This window comes from Xenopus laevis, chromosome 1S, assembly GCF_017654675.1.
Source record: "Xenopus laevis strain J_2021 chromosome 1S, Xenopus_laevis_v10.1, whole genome shotgun sequence".
NCBI classification, from domain to species: domain Eukaryota; kingdom Metazoa; phylum Chordata; class Amphibia; order Anura; family Pipidae; genus Xenopus; species Xenopus laevis.
Genome location: NC_054372.1, coordinates 159,887,930 through 159,901,765, shown reverse-complemented (window position 1 = coordinate 159,901,765; position 13,836 = coordinate 159,887,930). Strand labels below are relative to the sequence as shown.

General features: G+C 37.5%; 1 protein-coding gene across 1 annotated transcript in view; it reads left to right on the top strand.

Moving 5' to 3' along the window:
* The window catches only part of LOC121399101 (COMM domain-containing protein 10-like), a 176,769-nt gene that overhangs the window by 1,680 nt on the left and 161,253 nt on the right, over positions 1 to 13,836 (top strand). The window lies entirely within an intron of this gene.

The window sequence follows — 13,836 nt, the reverse complement described above, 5'->3', positions numbered from 1 at the left end:
GAGCTACTGGGGCATCTTTGGAGACACAGATCTTTGCTGCTAAAGGACTGTGGTTGCCTTGGGCTGGTACAGAATGCAAAACATAATGTACAACATTTCTAGCTACTTATTTAGTTAAACTTTAGTTCTCCTTTAAAACACTTTCTTTTTTTGCTGTTACTGTTACTAAGTAGTTGGGCATGTGTGGTTTCCATGCTGGATGGTGATGTTCCAGATAAATCACTGATATCGTCAGCTACAGTAGATCTTGTGCTTTTGAATATTACAATTATTTACTTTTTTCCAGGGAAACAATATGCTTCATTATAGTAAGCACAATATAGAATTGAATGTCCTAAGCTTCACACTGGGCTGGAAATTCAACACCAGCAGGGTCCATGTCAGTAAGAAGTTCCTCCTGAAGGAGATTCTTGGCTTTACACGTTTTAAATGATGAAAAAATTAATTAGATCTAAAACCTCAATATATGATCTTCACTATAACCGATAAGAATATTGTATATATTTTTATAAAGCAATGAACCGTTAAGTGTAATTATGTATACAGTTTACATGAGGGATAATCTAGTAACAACAGACAGAAACACTTATTGCAGTTCCTTGTATGAAGAGTAAAAGTAATAAATCTGCTACCTTTGATAGCAGTGTCTGCTAAGTATCCACTTGGTCTACTGGCTTAAAGGGGAACTCCACAAAAAACTTAACTTAAGCTTTTTGAAAAGTAAACATAATTTCAAGCAACTTTGCAATATACATCATTTAAAAAATATGCAGACTTTTCATGATTTTAATGGTTTCTGACAGTTCCCTAAGCCTAGCCCCCTGCTCTCCTGCTGATCTCTCTGACTACTTTTCTGAGCTGAGACCAAGAGAAAAGAGCTGGCTGACTGCTGTTACTTTGTATCAACAGCCAGCTGTCCTGAGCCTGCATCCTCCATACCCCACAATGCACACGTGATTTTAATAAGGAAAGGAACATCACAGTGCAATGCATTGTGGGTTATGTAGTTCCTGCAAGCTTGATTTCCAGGGACTCACCGAATCCAGGATTCGGTTCGGGATTTGGACTTTTTCAACAGGATTCAGATTCGGCCGAATCTTTCTGCCTGGCCGTACCAAATCCTAATTTGCATATGCAAATTAGGGTGGGGAGGGGAATTGCCTGACTTTTTTTTGGGAGGGAAATTGCCTGACTTTTTGAAAACAAGGAAGTAAAAGAATTGTTTCCCCTTCCCACCCCTAATTTGCATATGCAAATTAGGATTCGGTTCGGTATTTGGCTGAATCTGTCCTGATGGATTCGAGGTTCGGTGCATCCCTATGATTTCAGCATAGAAAATGGCATTTATTTTAGAAGAAACGGGTAACTGTGATGGATATATTAGGGGTTTCTGTGTTATTAGGTAGTTACACCACTGAATGCATGAGTAGATCTAAGTGCCTTTTGTTCTCCTGGCTCTAATTTTCTAGTATTGTTGCTAATTAACTTTCAGTACATGCTGCACCAAAACATGTATACAGAAATGCACCTAAAGAATCTGTTACAGTCAAAATTTTCAAGACACTTGAAGTGACACACATTTGCCCAATTTATGTCAAAACATATGGGACACAATTGCCTAAAGCACAACTTCACCTGGTGGAATAATTGACACTGAAATTAATGGGGGAAATGCTGCATTGTGGGTAAATATTTTGATGAATTGCGAGCAATATTGTGCTTTGCACACTGCAGTTTAGTAAGTAAATGAGTCCTCACTTCTCTCTATGTAAAATGAATTTAACTCACATTGTGGCATTTCACCTTAAAGGGCATGTAAAGTCTAAAATAGAATAAGGCTAGAAATACTGTATTTTGTATACTAAATATAAACATGAACTTACTGCACCACAAGCCTAATCAAACAAATAATTTATGCTTTCAAAGTTGGCTACAGGGGGTCCCCATCTTGTAACTTTGTTAAACATCTTTGCAAGACTAAGACTAAGTGCACATGCTCAGTGTGGTCTGGGCTGCTTAGGGATCGTCATAAACAAAGCTGCTTGAGTTCTGCATGGCTGGTAAGTAAGGCTGGGGCTCCCCTGCTGTTCATAAGTATGATTGTTTCCCTGCTCAGCAGTTAGGGACCGTCTGACAATTCCTATCCACAGCAGTAAATGAAGGGAGAATTTCACTGCATACAGTCAGGTTTCTTATAAAATGGTACACATTTTTTAATTAAAGTATATTGGAGATAGGTTTCTTTTTCATTAAAGAAACTAAAAATGGAATTTTATTTTTTTGGCTTTAAGATCCTAGAAAAAGTAGAGCCGCTGTGGATTATAAGAATAATAATGCAAGGGCAGACTGATATTGAGATTAATGGTCCTTTCCATTTTACTTTTCAGTCCATTAATACTATGCTGATTTGCAATTTCTCTTGATACCATAATAAGACCGTAAACCGGGTCTGATGAACTATAAATTAAGGGAGCTCCAAAAACAAAACCTGAGTACATCAGTGCCTATAGCTATGGTTCTGTATTCAGCAGGGGGACTTAGGAACTAACCAGAATGCAAAATACAAAATTGTATTGTATAGGTTCAGGGCATAAAAACATAGATAAAAACATGAATTTGTGAATAGTGTTGCTTCACACTCTAACGCCAGGCGAATTTTCACTCTGACGAATGGATGTAACTTCACTAAGATGCGGATTTTACTGAACGTTACCTCATTCGCCAGACTTGCCTACGCCAGCTCAGACCAGGCGAAGTGCAATGGAGTGCATAGGACTTCCTCAATTTTTAGGGTAAAAAAAAGTCCCAAAAAATGCTGCCGTCTTTTCCTGCAAAGGTCCATAAAAATTTTTTTTGGTAACCTGGTTCCCCCTCCATTTTCTAACATTTGGAACATAAACTATACAGTGGGCTCATGTGTAGGGCATTATAACAACTCTATTTTATTTATCAAGGTTCCCTGGACTTGTGTAATGTATTTACTGCAACACATACGTCCATGTGACATATGCCGCTGCATTCAAATTAGGCAACGCTAGCGCATCTTCCCTTTGATTGCTGAAGTAACACTAGCGAAAATTCATCAGCATTCGCCGCCCTCCTAGCGAATTTTCACCTGGCGAAGTGTTACGATGGCTGCAAAGCCGTCGCTGGCAAATATTTGCTGGTTAGGGAATTTGCCTCTATATGTGTACAGAACAAGCCAACCCCAAAATAATAGAAGGAAACATAATTCTATGCCCAGAATCATCCAAGTCAGGGGGCTCCCGGGGGGGGGGTCTGCGTTCACAGACTTTTATTCATTCTCAGTTCCAATATACATTTATTTTTAAAAGTCAGTGCTTTTAAAGTTATTTGTAAAAACAGTTTCTATTGAAAGCAGCATTTGCTTAACTTGTGGTTGTTACTTTTAAACAATGGTGCAAAAGTCTTGGTTCCCCAGTAGAGACTGGTCTGTCAGCTGCCTTGTCTTACATTGTATCAACAGTCTCAGACATCAGGGCAGAGAATAAAAAAGACACAGACAAGCACTGCTTTCATTAGCAATACATAAACAGGTATGGGATCTGTTATCCAGAATGCTCAGGAACTGGGGTAGTCTACTATAAAATCATTTAAATATTAAATAAACTCAATAGGCTGGTTTTGCTTCCAATAAGGATTAATTATATTGTAGTTTGGATTAAGTACAAGTTACTGTTTTATTATTACAGAGGAAAAGAAAATCATTTGCAAAAATGTTGGATATTTGACAATAATGTATTCTATGTTAAATAGCCTTCCGTAATTCTGAGCTTTCTGGATAATGGGTTTCTGGATAACGGACCCCATGCCTGAACAAATAACTTACAAAAAATGGAAACATTTTAATAAATGTATATTGCAATGTTGCTTAGAATTATGTTTTATTATCATGTTTCATAATAGACTGGGTGGGACTTTCTTTAGACAAATATGAATTAAGGCTATGGCACCCTTTGCGGCAATTAAAAACAGGACTTGTTCAGGATAAAAATAATTTATATAGTGAATAAATTACCCCATTTTGTAAATTATAAGGATATTATAAGTTACCGAGGAATTTCATGACCATATAAAAACATGAGGCTGAAGGCCAAGTGTTTTTATACAGGTCATGGAACTCTGAGGTAACTTCTAATATCCTTATATTTTACAACTGGGGGTCCTTTATTTATTATAATACACAAATTTCAGTGAGTCATGTGACTGATGCAGCAACTGATGATATCAGAACTGTTTATAAGGATATCATTTACAAGATATTCATGGCTTTTGTGTATTATTTGTTGTTTTAACAATCTCATACTATAAAAAAAATATTTTATCAGCAAGTATAATTTTGTTACAATTTTATGTAAAATGAATAGCCCTGATAATACTACTGTTGCTCTTCCAAAGGCATATAATAATCTGTTTTGTGTTTTAGCTAAGAAAACAGTAAGACTTTATTTATTTATTGTCTGAAGGCAACAGATTTAATTTGTGTTTTAGGACTGACAATGACTTTTTGTGTACATTCATTTCCCGAAATCATCCAATATAGACAGCTTCCTCCCTAACATTTGAAAATGCAATCTCCATTACTTGAACTGAAAAGGATTGAGCTCCTATTATCCCTCTGACTCATTCTTTAAAATTAGCGTGGATTGAAAATGTCATTGTAATTGCCACATAAAATGGACAAAGCCAATAACCATTTGCAGCAACAATTGGTTTATAAGGGCACTTTTGTTTAGCTATAAACCTCCTGTATTAAAATCATTGACTGTCATGAAGCGTATCTGGGAAACCAACGGTTTCATTTGAGTTATGACATCTCCAGAAATGACTTTGTGTACGACAAGGACGCTCTGATCATAAACTACCTGTCTCTATTACATATCTGTAGCCTGTGGGAAATGCATTGCTTTAAACAAAGCTCAAACGTTGAATGTATGTTTTGAATATGTTCACATCCATCATCTTTGATTGTATTTGTGATTATAAAAGAGGATGCCTTGCAGTTATAACATACTTGCCAGATTGTTAAGGATTTTCATTATGCAGTAATAAATTTCCCTAAAACGTTTGCATAGCATGGCATACATTATTCTAGCCAGTTGCATTTTATTTCAAGCCTTTGTAGCCTAGCTTTCTACTCCGACTTCTCTTACAGCATTTCCAAACACAATATTGCTATAATTGAAAATATTGTTCTATATTAAATATTAAAAAAATATGCAATTTTTTACCACTTAGTCACATGCATTAATTTCAAAATATTGCATAGGTTGTAAATGAATTTGTTAAATCAATTGCAGTTGTCAGGTTGTTTTTATCTTCTGCACAGCTGGTCCCTGTAGCACAACCCATCCTAAAGTCGGGAAACAGATGTCTTTTCATTATGCAAAATATATCCCATTTTATTTAATGCATCAATAAAAATACTATGCTGTATTAGTGCAAAAAGCTTAAAAAACATTATGCTTGGTTCCAAGTCTGGACATGGTCAACTGTGTACAAAACTGTGGGCCAGATAATATATATTACACACATCCTTAGAAAGGGTATGCCTGTATTTCTTCTGTAGATACACTTCTTAGTGATAGTTTTCTACTGAGTTACCCTGGCCCAGTCTACTTTTTAGTAACCAGGACCAACAGCAATTATGGGTGTGTGTCTTTGTGTGATGTTGAGCCTTTGTGTGACAACTCTCCAATTGTTATACCTTTCCCTCTCCTCTTTAAACCAGTCTTCGATAGTCAACATCCAAAGTCCCCTCAATATAGGGGCATTGAGTGCATGGCTTTACAAATCAAAATGATGATTGAATCACATTAATAATTATATTTTGAAAAATAATATTCTAAGTAGTAACCAGAGTGGTGGTGTTAGAGGCAGATCTATTAAAATACGCACGCTTCCTTTATTTTATACAGGTATAGGATCTCTTATCCGGAAACCGGATATCCAGAAAGCTCAGAATTACGGAATGGCTATCTCCCATAGACTTCATTTTATCCAAATAATCCAAATTTTTAAAAATGATTTCCTTTTTCTCTGTAATAATAAAACAGTAGCTTGTACTTGATCCCAAATAAGATATAATTAATCCTTATTGGAAGCAAAAACAGCCTATTTGGTTTATTCAATGTTTAAATGAATTTCTAGTAGACTTAAGGCATGAAGACCCAAGTTATGGAAAGATCCGTTATCTGGAAAACCCCAGGTCCCGAGCATTCTGACTAACAGGTCCCATACCTGTACTAGGAAATGAACAGGAGGCTATACAGTGATGTTACAGTAGATATTAAGTGGTGGGTTTCTATTTACACTCACACATTTTGATGCTGAAATTTGTCATCTAAGATTTTCCCTTTTTGAAACAGTGCCACATAGATGATTTTCTATAAAAGTATAATATCTCTTGGTCATAGTGATTATATATGTAATTGAATGAACGAATTCTATATTTAATACAAAACTGTAGAAATGGGCTTATTGGTTGTTCACAGATGGTTACTGTCAATCCTCTGATTAAACTAACGCTATGAATTATATGCCATTGAATTGTCTTATGGTCTATATTGAAATTAATATTTGTTAATTCTGTTTATAAATTGAGAAAAAGCAGAGTCACAAAGTTCAGGAGCCGGTGTTTTGTTGTATTTAATATTCTTCAAACTATCCGTGAATGTATTAATGATAAACTGAAGAGACTTCAGTCTGGCGAGAATACTTACAAATTAGTACCAAAATTCCAAACTGGTGATAATGAGAAATATTGCACTTCAAACAATGTGTTTTCAAATTTATAATGGAAGGGGGGGGGGTTGAATGAAGTGTTCATGCATATGACATCCAAACTGGCATGCATGCAATATAAAATCATTAAAACATTTATTAAAGTGCTAATTAGCTTTTGTAGGATTCATCACAGCAACAAAGGCATTTCTATCACTTGTACACAACAACAAAAAAATAACAAGTCAGAATGATGATCTAAATCATCACATTGTGAAACAGTAAAAAAAAAATTCCAAACCCGATGTTTTGCAACTATATATATATATATATATATATATATATATATATATATATATATATATATATATATATATAGTCAGGACTCAACAGTTCATACTATGCTACATACAGTGACACAGTGCTGGTGCCTCTCCAGCAGTTTGAGGTTTGAACAGGTGAACAATGTGGGCACTGAGATGTGAACAGTACAGGGCTTTATGGGTGTGAACAATAGAGGTGTTACAGGTGTGAACAATGCAGGAGTTTACTGTCTGAATTTGAGGTTCAAACAATGCAGGGGCCAGTTAATCTTAGAATTGATACCTTTTAAAGCTTACACAAGGGAAGGAATCACTGCAGGCAGACTTTCATGTGGGGGCCTCACAAGAGGGGGTCGTGAGCTATCAGTTGGACAGCAGTGATGTAAAGCATGCGGATATGCTGATTTTCAATGTCACTTATACAAGTGTGCGATCTGTTATCCGGAAACCCATTATCCAGAAAGCTCCAAATTATGGAAAGGCCGTCTCCCATAGACTCCATTATGATCAAATAATCCAACCTTTTTAAATTTCCCTTTTCTCTGTAATAATAAAACAGTATCTTGTACTTGATCCAAACGAAGATAAAATTAATCCTTTTTGGAAGCAAACACAGCCTATTGGGTTTATGTAATGTTTACATGATTTTCTAGAAGACTTAAGGTATGAAGATCCAAATTATGAAAAGATCCAGTATCTGGAAAACTTCAGGTCTTGATCACTCTGGATAACAGGTTCCATATCTGTATTGCACATTAACATCTCTGTCTGATTAAACACACACACGTATTGGATTTGTTATACTGAAACCCATTAACCTGTAATTATGAAGCAAAATAACAAAAAAAGACCTTTTTAAGGCAATTCAACCAGATTCTAGAACAGCTTTTTATTTGAAAATCAGAGCCAGAGTTTGCACAGTGACATGACAGATATTTATGGTTAATTAATTTCATCGATTGTGTTAATACAAATAATTATGATTAAAGTGCTTAAGTGCTATAAATTAGGTGCTGTGACTTTCAATAAAATGTATCTACACACAATTGATGAATAATCTAAAAGTTCATGGTTCTTATATGAATTAAATAAGGTGCTGGTGTTGTAGCTATAATTTTAAAGTGAGTTCATGGTATCAAACAATTAAAAATAAATAAATTAAACAATAACAATATGTACTGTAACAAGGCTGTGCCCATAGTGGTGCAGCCTTACAAATGCAGAATGTTTACAGCTTGCCAAAAAAAATGTGGCCAAATCCAAACCCTAATTTGCATGTTTAGAAAATTGCATCATCTGAAAAACATTTTTAACTGGAGAAATAAATTCATTACTAGCTGTGAATTTAACTTTAAAGGACAAGGAAAGATATGGTTCGATATGGAACAAATTGCAAGAAGGGCGTGCTCCCCTAGTGTAATCTCTTTGAAAAACGTAATATATTAAGAATAAAATGCATTTACAATCATGTAGTCATCAATTAACCACATGAGAACGTTTCATCAACTTCTTCAGGGGGTACACAATCAATAAAAATTCCTCAAAAACGAAAACCGTTATTAAAATGCTGATAACATGGTCGCACATTTAGTTTTATTTATATATATATATATATATATATATATATATATATATATATATATAAAACCCAATTTCAATAATGTAGCCGCACATTTGGTTGCATCTAAATAGCGCATCCGATAACGCACAATGTTTGATGTCAAATACAAAATTTGAAGGCTTTATTTAGCATGTTTCTCTAGTTTACGGGGGCTAGTATATTCTTTATACTTCTGGTTTTCTGAAATGATACCTGTGGGGTATTCCCCCAAAACATTTAAGAATAGGGTCCTTAAGGAAAGTTATTCCAATGTCTATTTAAGATAGCTACAATTTCTTTATGATGGGGGCAGTGGAGTAACAAGATATTATTGGTCCCCACAGCAATATATTTTTCAGGCCCCCAAAATGTCTAAAGGTTTTAGCAATATTTATTGACATTGAATATGAATTAGGGCCTTATAGGGCCCCTATACCTCCTGGGTCCCCCAGCAGCCGCAGGGTCTGCTTCCTCTGTAGTTATGCCCCTGGATAGGGGTTATAAGCCGTACAAAAAATGCGATTCGAATTGTCTCATTTATGTTTCTTTCTTTTCCCTTTGCTTTTCATTTTCCCTTTTTGGACTTTTGTAGAGTGACATCATATTTACATTCTCTTTAATATCCAAGAGTGTATCTCTATCTTTAAGTACTGCCTGATTTTTAGCTTTGAGAAGAAGATCTTTCTCATAATCCTTTTTGAAAAATCGTGAAATGAGGAGATTTGATTCTCTTTCATAGTCTTCCAATGAGGAGCAGTTCCTTCTTATAACTCAATACAGGTTAATAGTGCAGGCAAGTCTCTGAAATATGCATTTGCTGATGTATGATTTCAGAAAAGCAGTAAGTATAGAAAGAGCACAACCTGAAATGCATTGCTCTGCTCTCAAGACCACGATGGCAACGCACACGTAATTGTTAGTCTTTGTATTTGGCACATGCGCACATGGTATTTCTCGTGAGTTCACTTTCTTCCACACTAGATAAATGTGAGCAATATGAGATTTGTATAATCACAACAAACAATATAAAAGATGAGTTGTATTACTTTTAAACTTATAGTTTTGCAGTTTATTATGCATTATAGTCATTTAATTCATTGCTTTTCATTCACTTGTATAATAATCATTTTGGGATGACTATAGTATTGAATCAAACTGAACCTGACCTTAGATACCAGGCCGTTGACTAAATCCTGCATTTGGTGCATCTACAAGAACAGCAAATAGAACAATCATGCAGTGAATGTCATATGCATTCAAAAGGGTTTTAAAGTTTTGAAATTATTTTAAATTACTTGTCTTGCAATTGAGTACAACTGGTCTATATAACCTAGAACACAATTCTTATATAAGTATTTTTAAAAAAATCATGACCGTTTAGCTGCTTAAAACAGTGGAATACATTAGTGCCTATTTACTTAAATGAATTTTTTTATTTTACTAATAATTCAGATTAAAAAGTGTCTGTTTGAGAAAAGTCTTGACAAATTCGTGCGACAATATGAATCGTGCAACTTTTTTTTAATTGTTGCCCTGAAAATGCAGAAAAACATGAAGGCAAAAAATTTACCAATTCCAAAGGGACCATCTGCCATTGACTTTTTTTATGACTTCGACAGGCTTTAGCTGGAGTATTTTGGGATTCAAATTTTTAGCAGCTTTGAAGCTTTGAAAAATTCGAGGGGTTTTTCAAAATTCAAGTTTTCCCATTAAAAACGTAACTAGAAAAATGTAAGATTTAATAAATAGACCCCACTGTGTCGAATTTACCATCTTTGATAATATGTACATTTTAGGACTGTCCGGACAAATCCTAAACCAGACTGAAGTGAAGGGAATCCTGGTTTCCCCAATAGGGATGTAGCGAACGTCGGAAAAAATGTTCGCGAACATATTCGCGAACTTGCGTCAAAAATGCGAACGGTTCGCGAACGTCGCGAACCCCATAGACTTCAATGGGAAGGCGAATTTTAAAAGCTAGAAAAGACATTTCTGGCCAGAAAAATGATTTTAAAGTTGTTTAAAGGGTGCAACGACCTGGACAGTGGCATGCCAGAGGGGGATCAAGGGCAAAAATGTTTCTAAAAAATCCATTGTTGACACAGCGCTGCGTTTTGTGCTGTAAAGGGCAGAAATCACACTACATTTCTAAACCTGTGTAATAAAATGCTTTAAAACGTCCGGCGTCTACATGCCAATCAAGTCGTGTAAAGGTTACAGCCTGTTCACACGCAAAGACGAAACGCGGTGCTTACTGCAACGCAAAAAGACGCAAAGAGCTTTAATGAATGATACCGTCAAGTGAGCAAATAATAGTTTTTAATTACTAGTTGCTTGTCACCTCCAGGATGTTCGTCCTGTTGGTGGCAATATTTCTGTAGTGGTGTGTTTAGCAGTCACCGTGCTTGTGCGCACGTGCACGGTCAGGCAGAGGTAATTCAATGTACAGTGAAGTGAACCAAAAAACACTGATTCTGCAGTGTGGGCCCAGTTTTGGTCTACTTTATTGATCACCTGCGGTGACCATAAAAGATGCGATTTTGCCACTGTTGCAGAACCCTGAAAAATTAGGCATGTGTACTTTCCTGAAAAATTATGTTTTTTTTGTCGCAGCCACTGAACCAGAAGTCCAGAAACAATATGCCATATAAATGCTGAAAATATTAATTTTTTTTTGTGGCAGCCACTGCAGCACAGAGGCCAGAAAAAATATGCCATATAAATGCAAACAATATTAATTTTTTTTTGTCGCAGCCACTGCAGCACAGAGGCCAGAAAAAATATGCCATATAAATGCAAACAATATTAATTTTTTTTTGTCGCAGCCACTGCAGCACAGAGGCCAGGAAAAATATGCCATATAAATGCTAACAATATAAATTTTTTTTGTCGCAGACACTGAAGCACAGAGGCCAGAAAAAATATGCCATATAAATGCTGAAAATATTCTGTTTTTTTTGGCCGCAGCCACTGAAGCACAGAGGCCAGAAAAAATATGCCATATAAATGCTGAAAATATTCATTTATTTTTGTCGCAGCCACTGAAGCACAGAGGCCGAAACAATATGCCATATAAATGCTGAAAATATTCATTTTTTGTCACAGCCACTGAAGCACAGAGGCCAGAAAAAATATGCCATATAAATGCTGAAAATATTCTGTTTTTTTTGGTCGCAGCCACTGAAGCACAGAGGCCAGAAAAAATATGCCATATAAATGCTGAAAATATTCATTTATTTTTGTCGCAGCCACTGAAGCACAGAGGCCGAAACAATATGCCATATAAATGCTGAAAATATTCATTTTTTTGTCACAGCCACTGAAGCACAGAGGCCAGAAAAAATATGCCATATAAATGCTGAAAATATTCTGTTTTTTTTGGTCGCAGCCACTGCAGCACAGAGGCCAGAAAAAATATGCCATATAAATGCAAACAATATTAATTTTTTTTTGTCGCAGCCACTGCAGCACAGAGGCCAGAAAAAATATGCCATATAAATGCTGAAAATATTCATTTTTTTTGTCACAGCCACTGAAGCACAGAGGCCAGAAAAAATATGCCATATAAATGCTGAAAATATTCTGTTTTTTTTGGTCGCAGCCACTGAAGCACAGAGGCCAGAAAAACTCAGGATTTACCTGGATTCAAATTAAACCAGTAGGGTTTGCACCCTAGTTTGTAACGGTGGTGGAGGGAGGAGGACGCTAAAGGACAGCTGTATGTGGAGTCATGAGGCGTGCAGAGAAGGACAGCTGCATGGGGAGTCAGAATCAGAAACTCAGAACAAGTCTTCCGGCGTGCAGTAACCCTCCGAGATCCACCCCTCATTCATTTTAATAAAGGTCAGGTAATCCACACTTTTGTGACCTAGGCGAGTTCTCTTCTCAGTTACAATCCCTCCTGCTGCACTGAAGGTCCTTTCTGAGAGGACACTTGAGGCGGGGCAAGACAAGAGGTTCATGGCAAATTGTGACAGCTCTGGCCACAGATCAAGCCTGCGCACCCAGTAGTCCAGGGGTTCATCGCTCCTCAGAGTGTCGATATCTGCAGTTAATGCCAGGTAGTCCGCTACCTGTCGGTCGAGGCGTTCTTTGAGGGTGGATCCCGAAGGGTTCTGCCGCTGCCTTGGACTGAAAAACATTTGCATGTCTGACGTTACAGAGTGGCCAAAGTGCTTTGTCCTTGCAGGTGTGCTCGTGGCAGGATTACTGGCACCTCTGCCCCTGGAATGTTGATGAGTTCCTGAAGTGACATCACCCTTAAAAGCATTGTACAACATGTTTTGCAGGCTGGTTTGTAAATGCAGCATCCTTTCAGACTTGTGGTATGTTGGTAACATTTCTGCCACTTTATGCTTGTACCGAGGGTCTAGTAGAGTCGCGACCCAGTACAGGTCCTTCTCCTTAAGCCTCTTGATACGGGGGTCCTTCAACAGGCATGACAGCATGAAAGACCCCATTCTCACAAGGTTGTATGCAGAGGTATCCATCTCCGCTTCCTCGTTATCAAGGACTGCATCATCCACGGTCTCCTCCCCCCAGCCACGTACAAGACCAGGGGTCCCCAAAAGGTCACCACTAGCCCCCTGGGAAGCCTGCTCCTGTTGGTCCTCCTCCTCCACAAAGCCACCTTCCTCCTCTGACTCCACTTCTGACACCTCTCCCTGCGTTGCAGCAGGTGCCTGGGTTCGTTCTGGTGATTCCGACCAGAAATCGTGCGCTTCCTGCTCCTCGTCACGCTGGTCTACAGCCTCATCTGTCACTCGTCGCACGGCACGCTCCAGGAAGAAAGCAAAGGGTATTAGGTCGCTGATGGTGCCTTCGGTGCGACTGACCATGTTTGTAACCTCTTCAAAAGGGCGCATGAGCCTGCAGGCATCGCGCATAAGCACCCAGTAACGGGGGAAAAAAATCCCCAGCTCTGCAGATCCAGTCCTACCACCCAGTTCAAACAGGTATTCGTTGACGGCTCTTTGTTGTTGCAGCAGACGTTCCAACATGAGGAGCGTTGAATTCCAGCGAGTCTGGCTGTCGCAAATCAAACGCCTGACTGGCATGTTGTACCGCTGCTGAATGTCAGCAAGGTGTGCCATGGCTGTATAGGAACGTCTGAAATGGGCCGACACCTTCCTGGACTGCCTGAGAACGTCCTGGAATCCTGGGTACTTT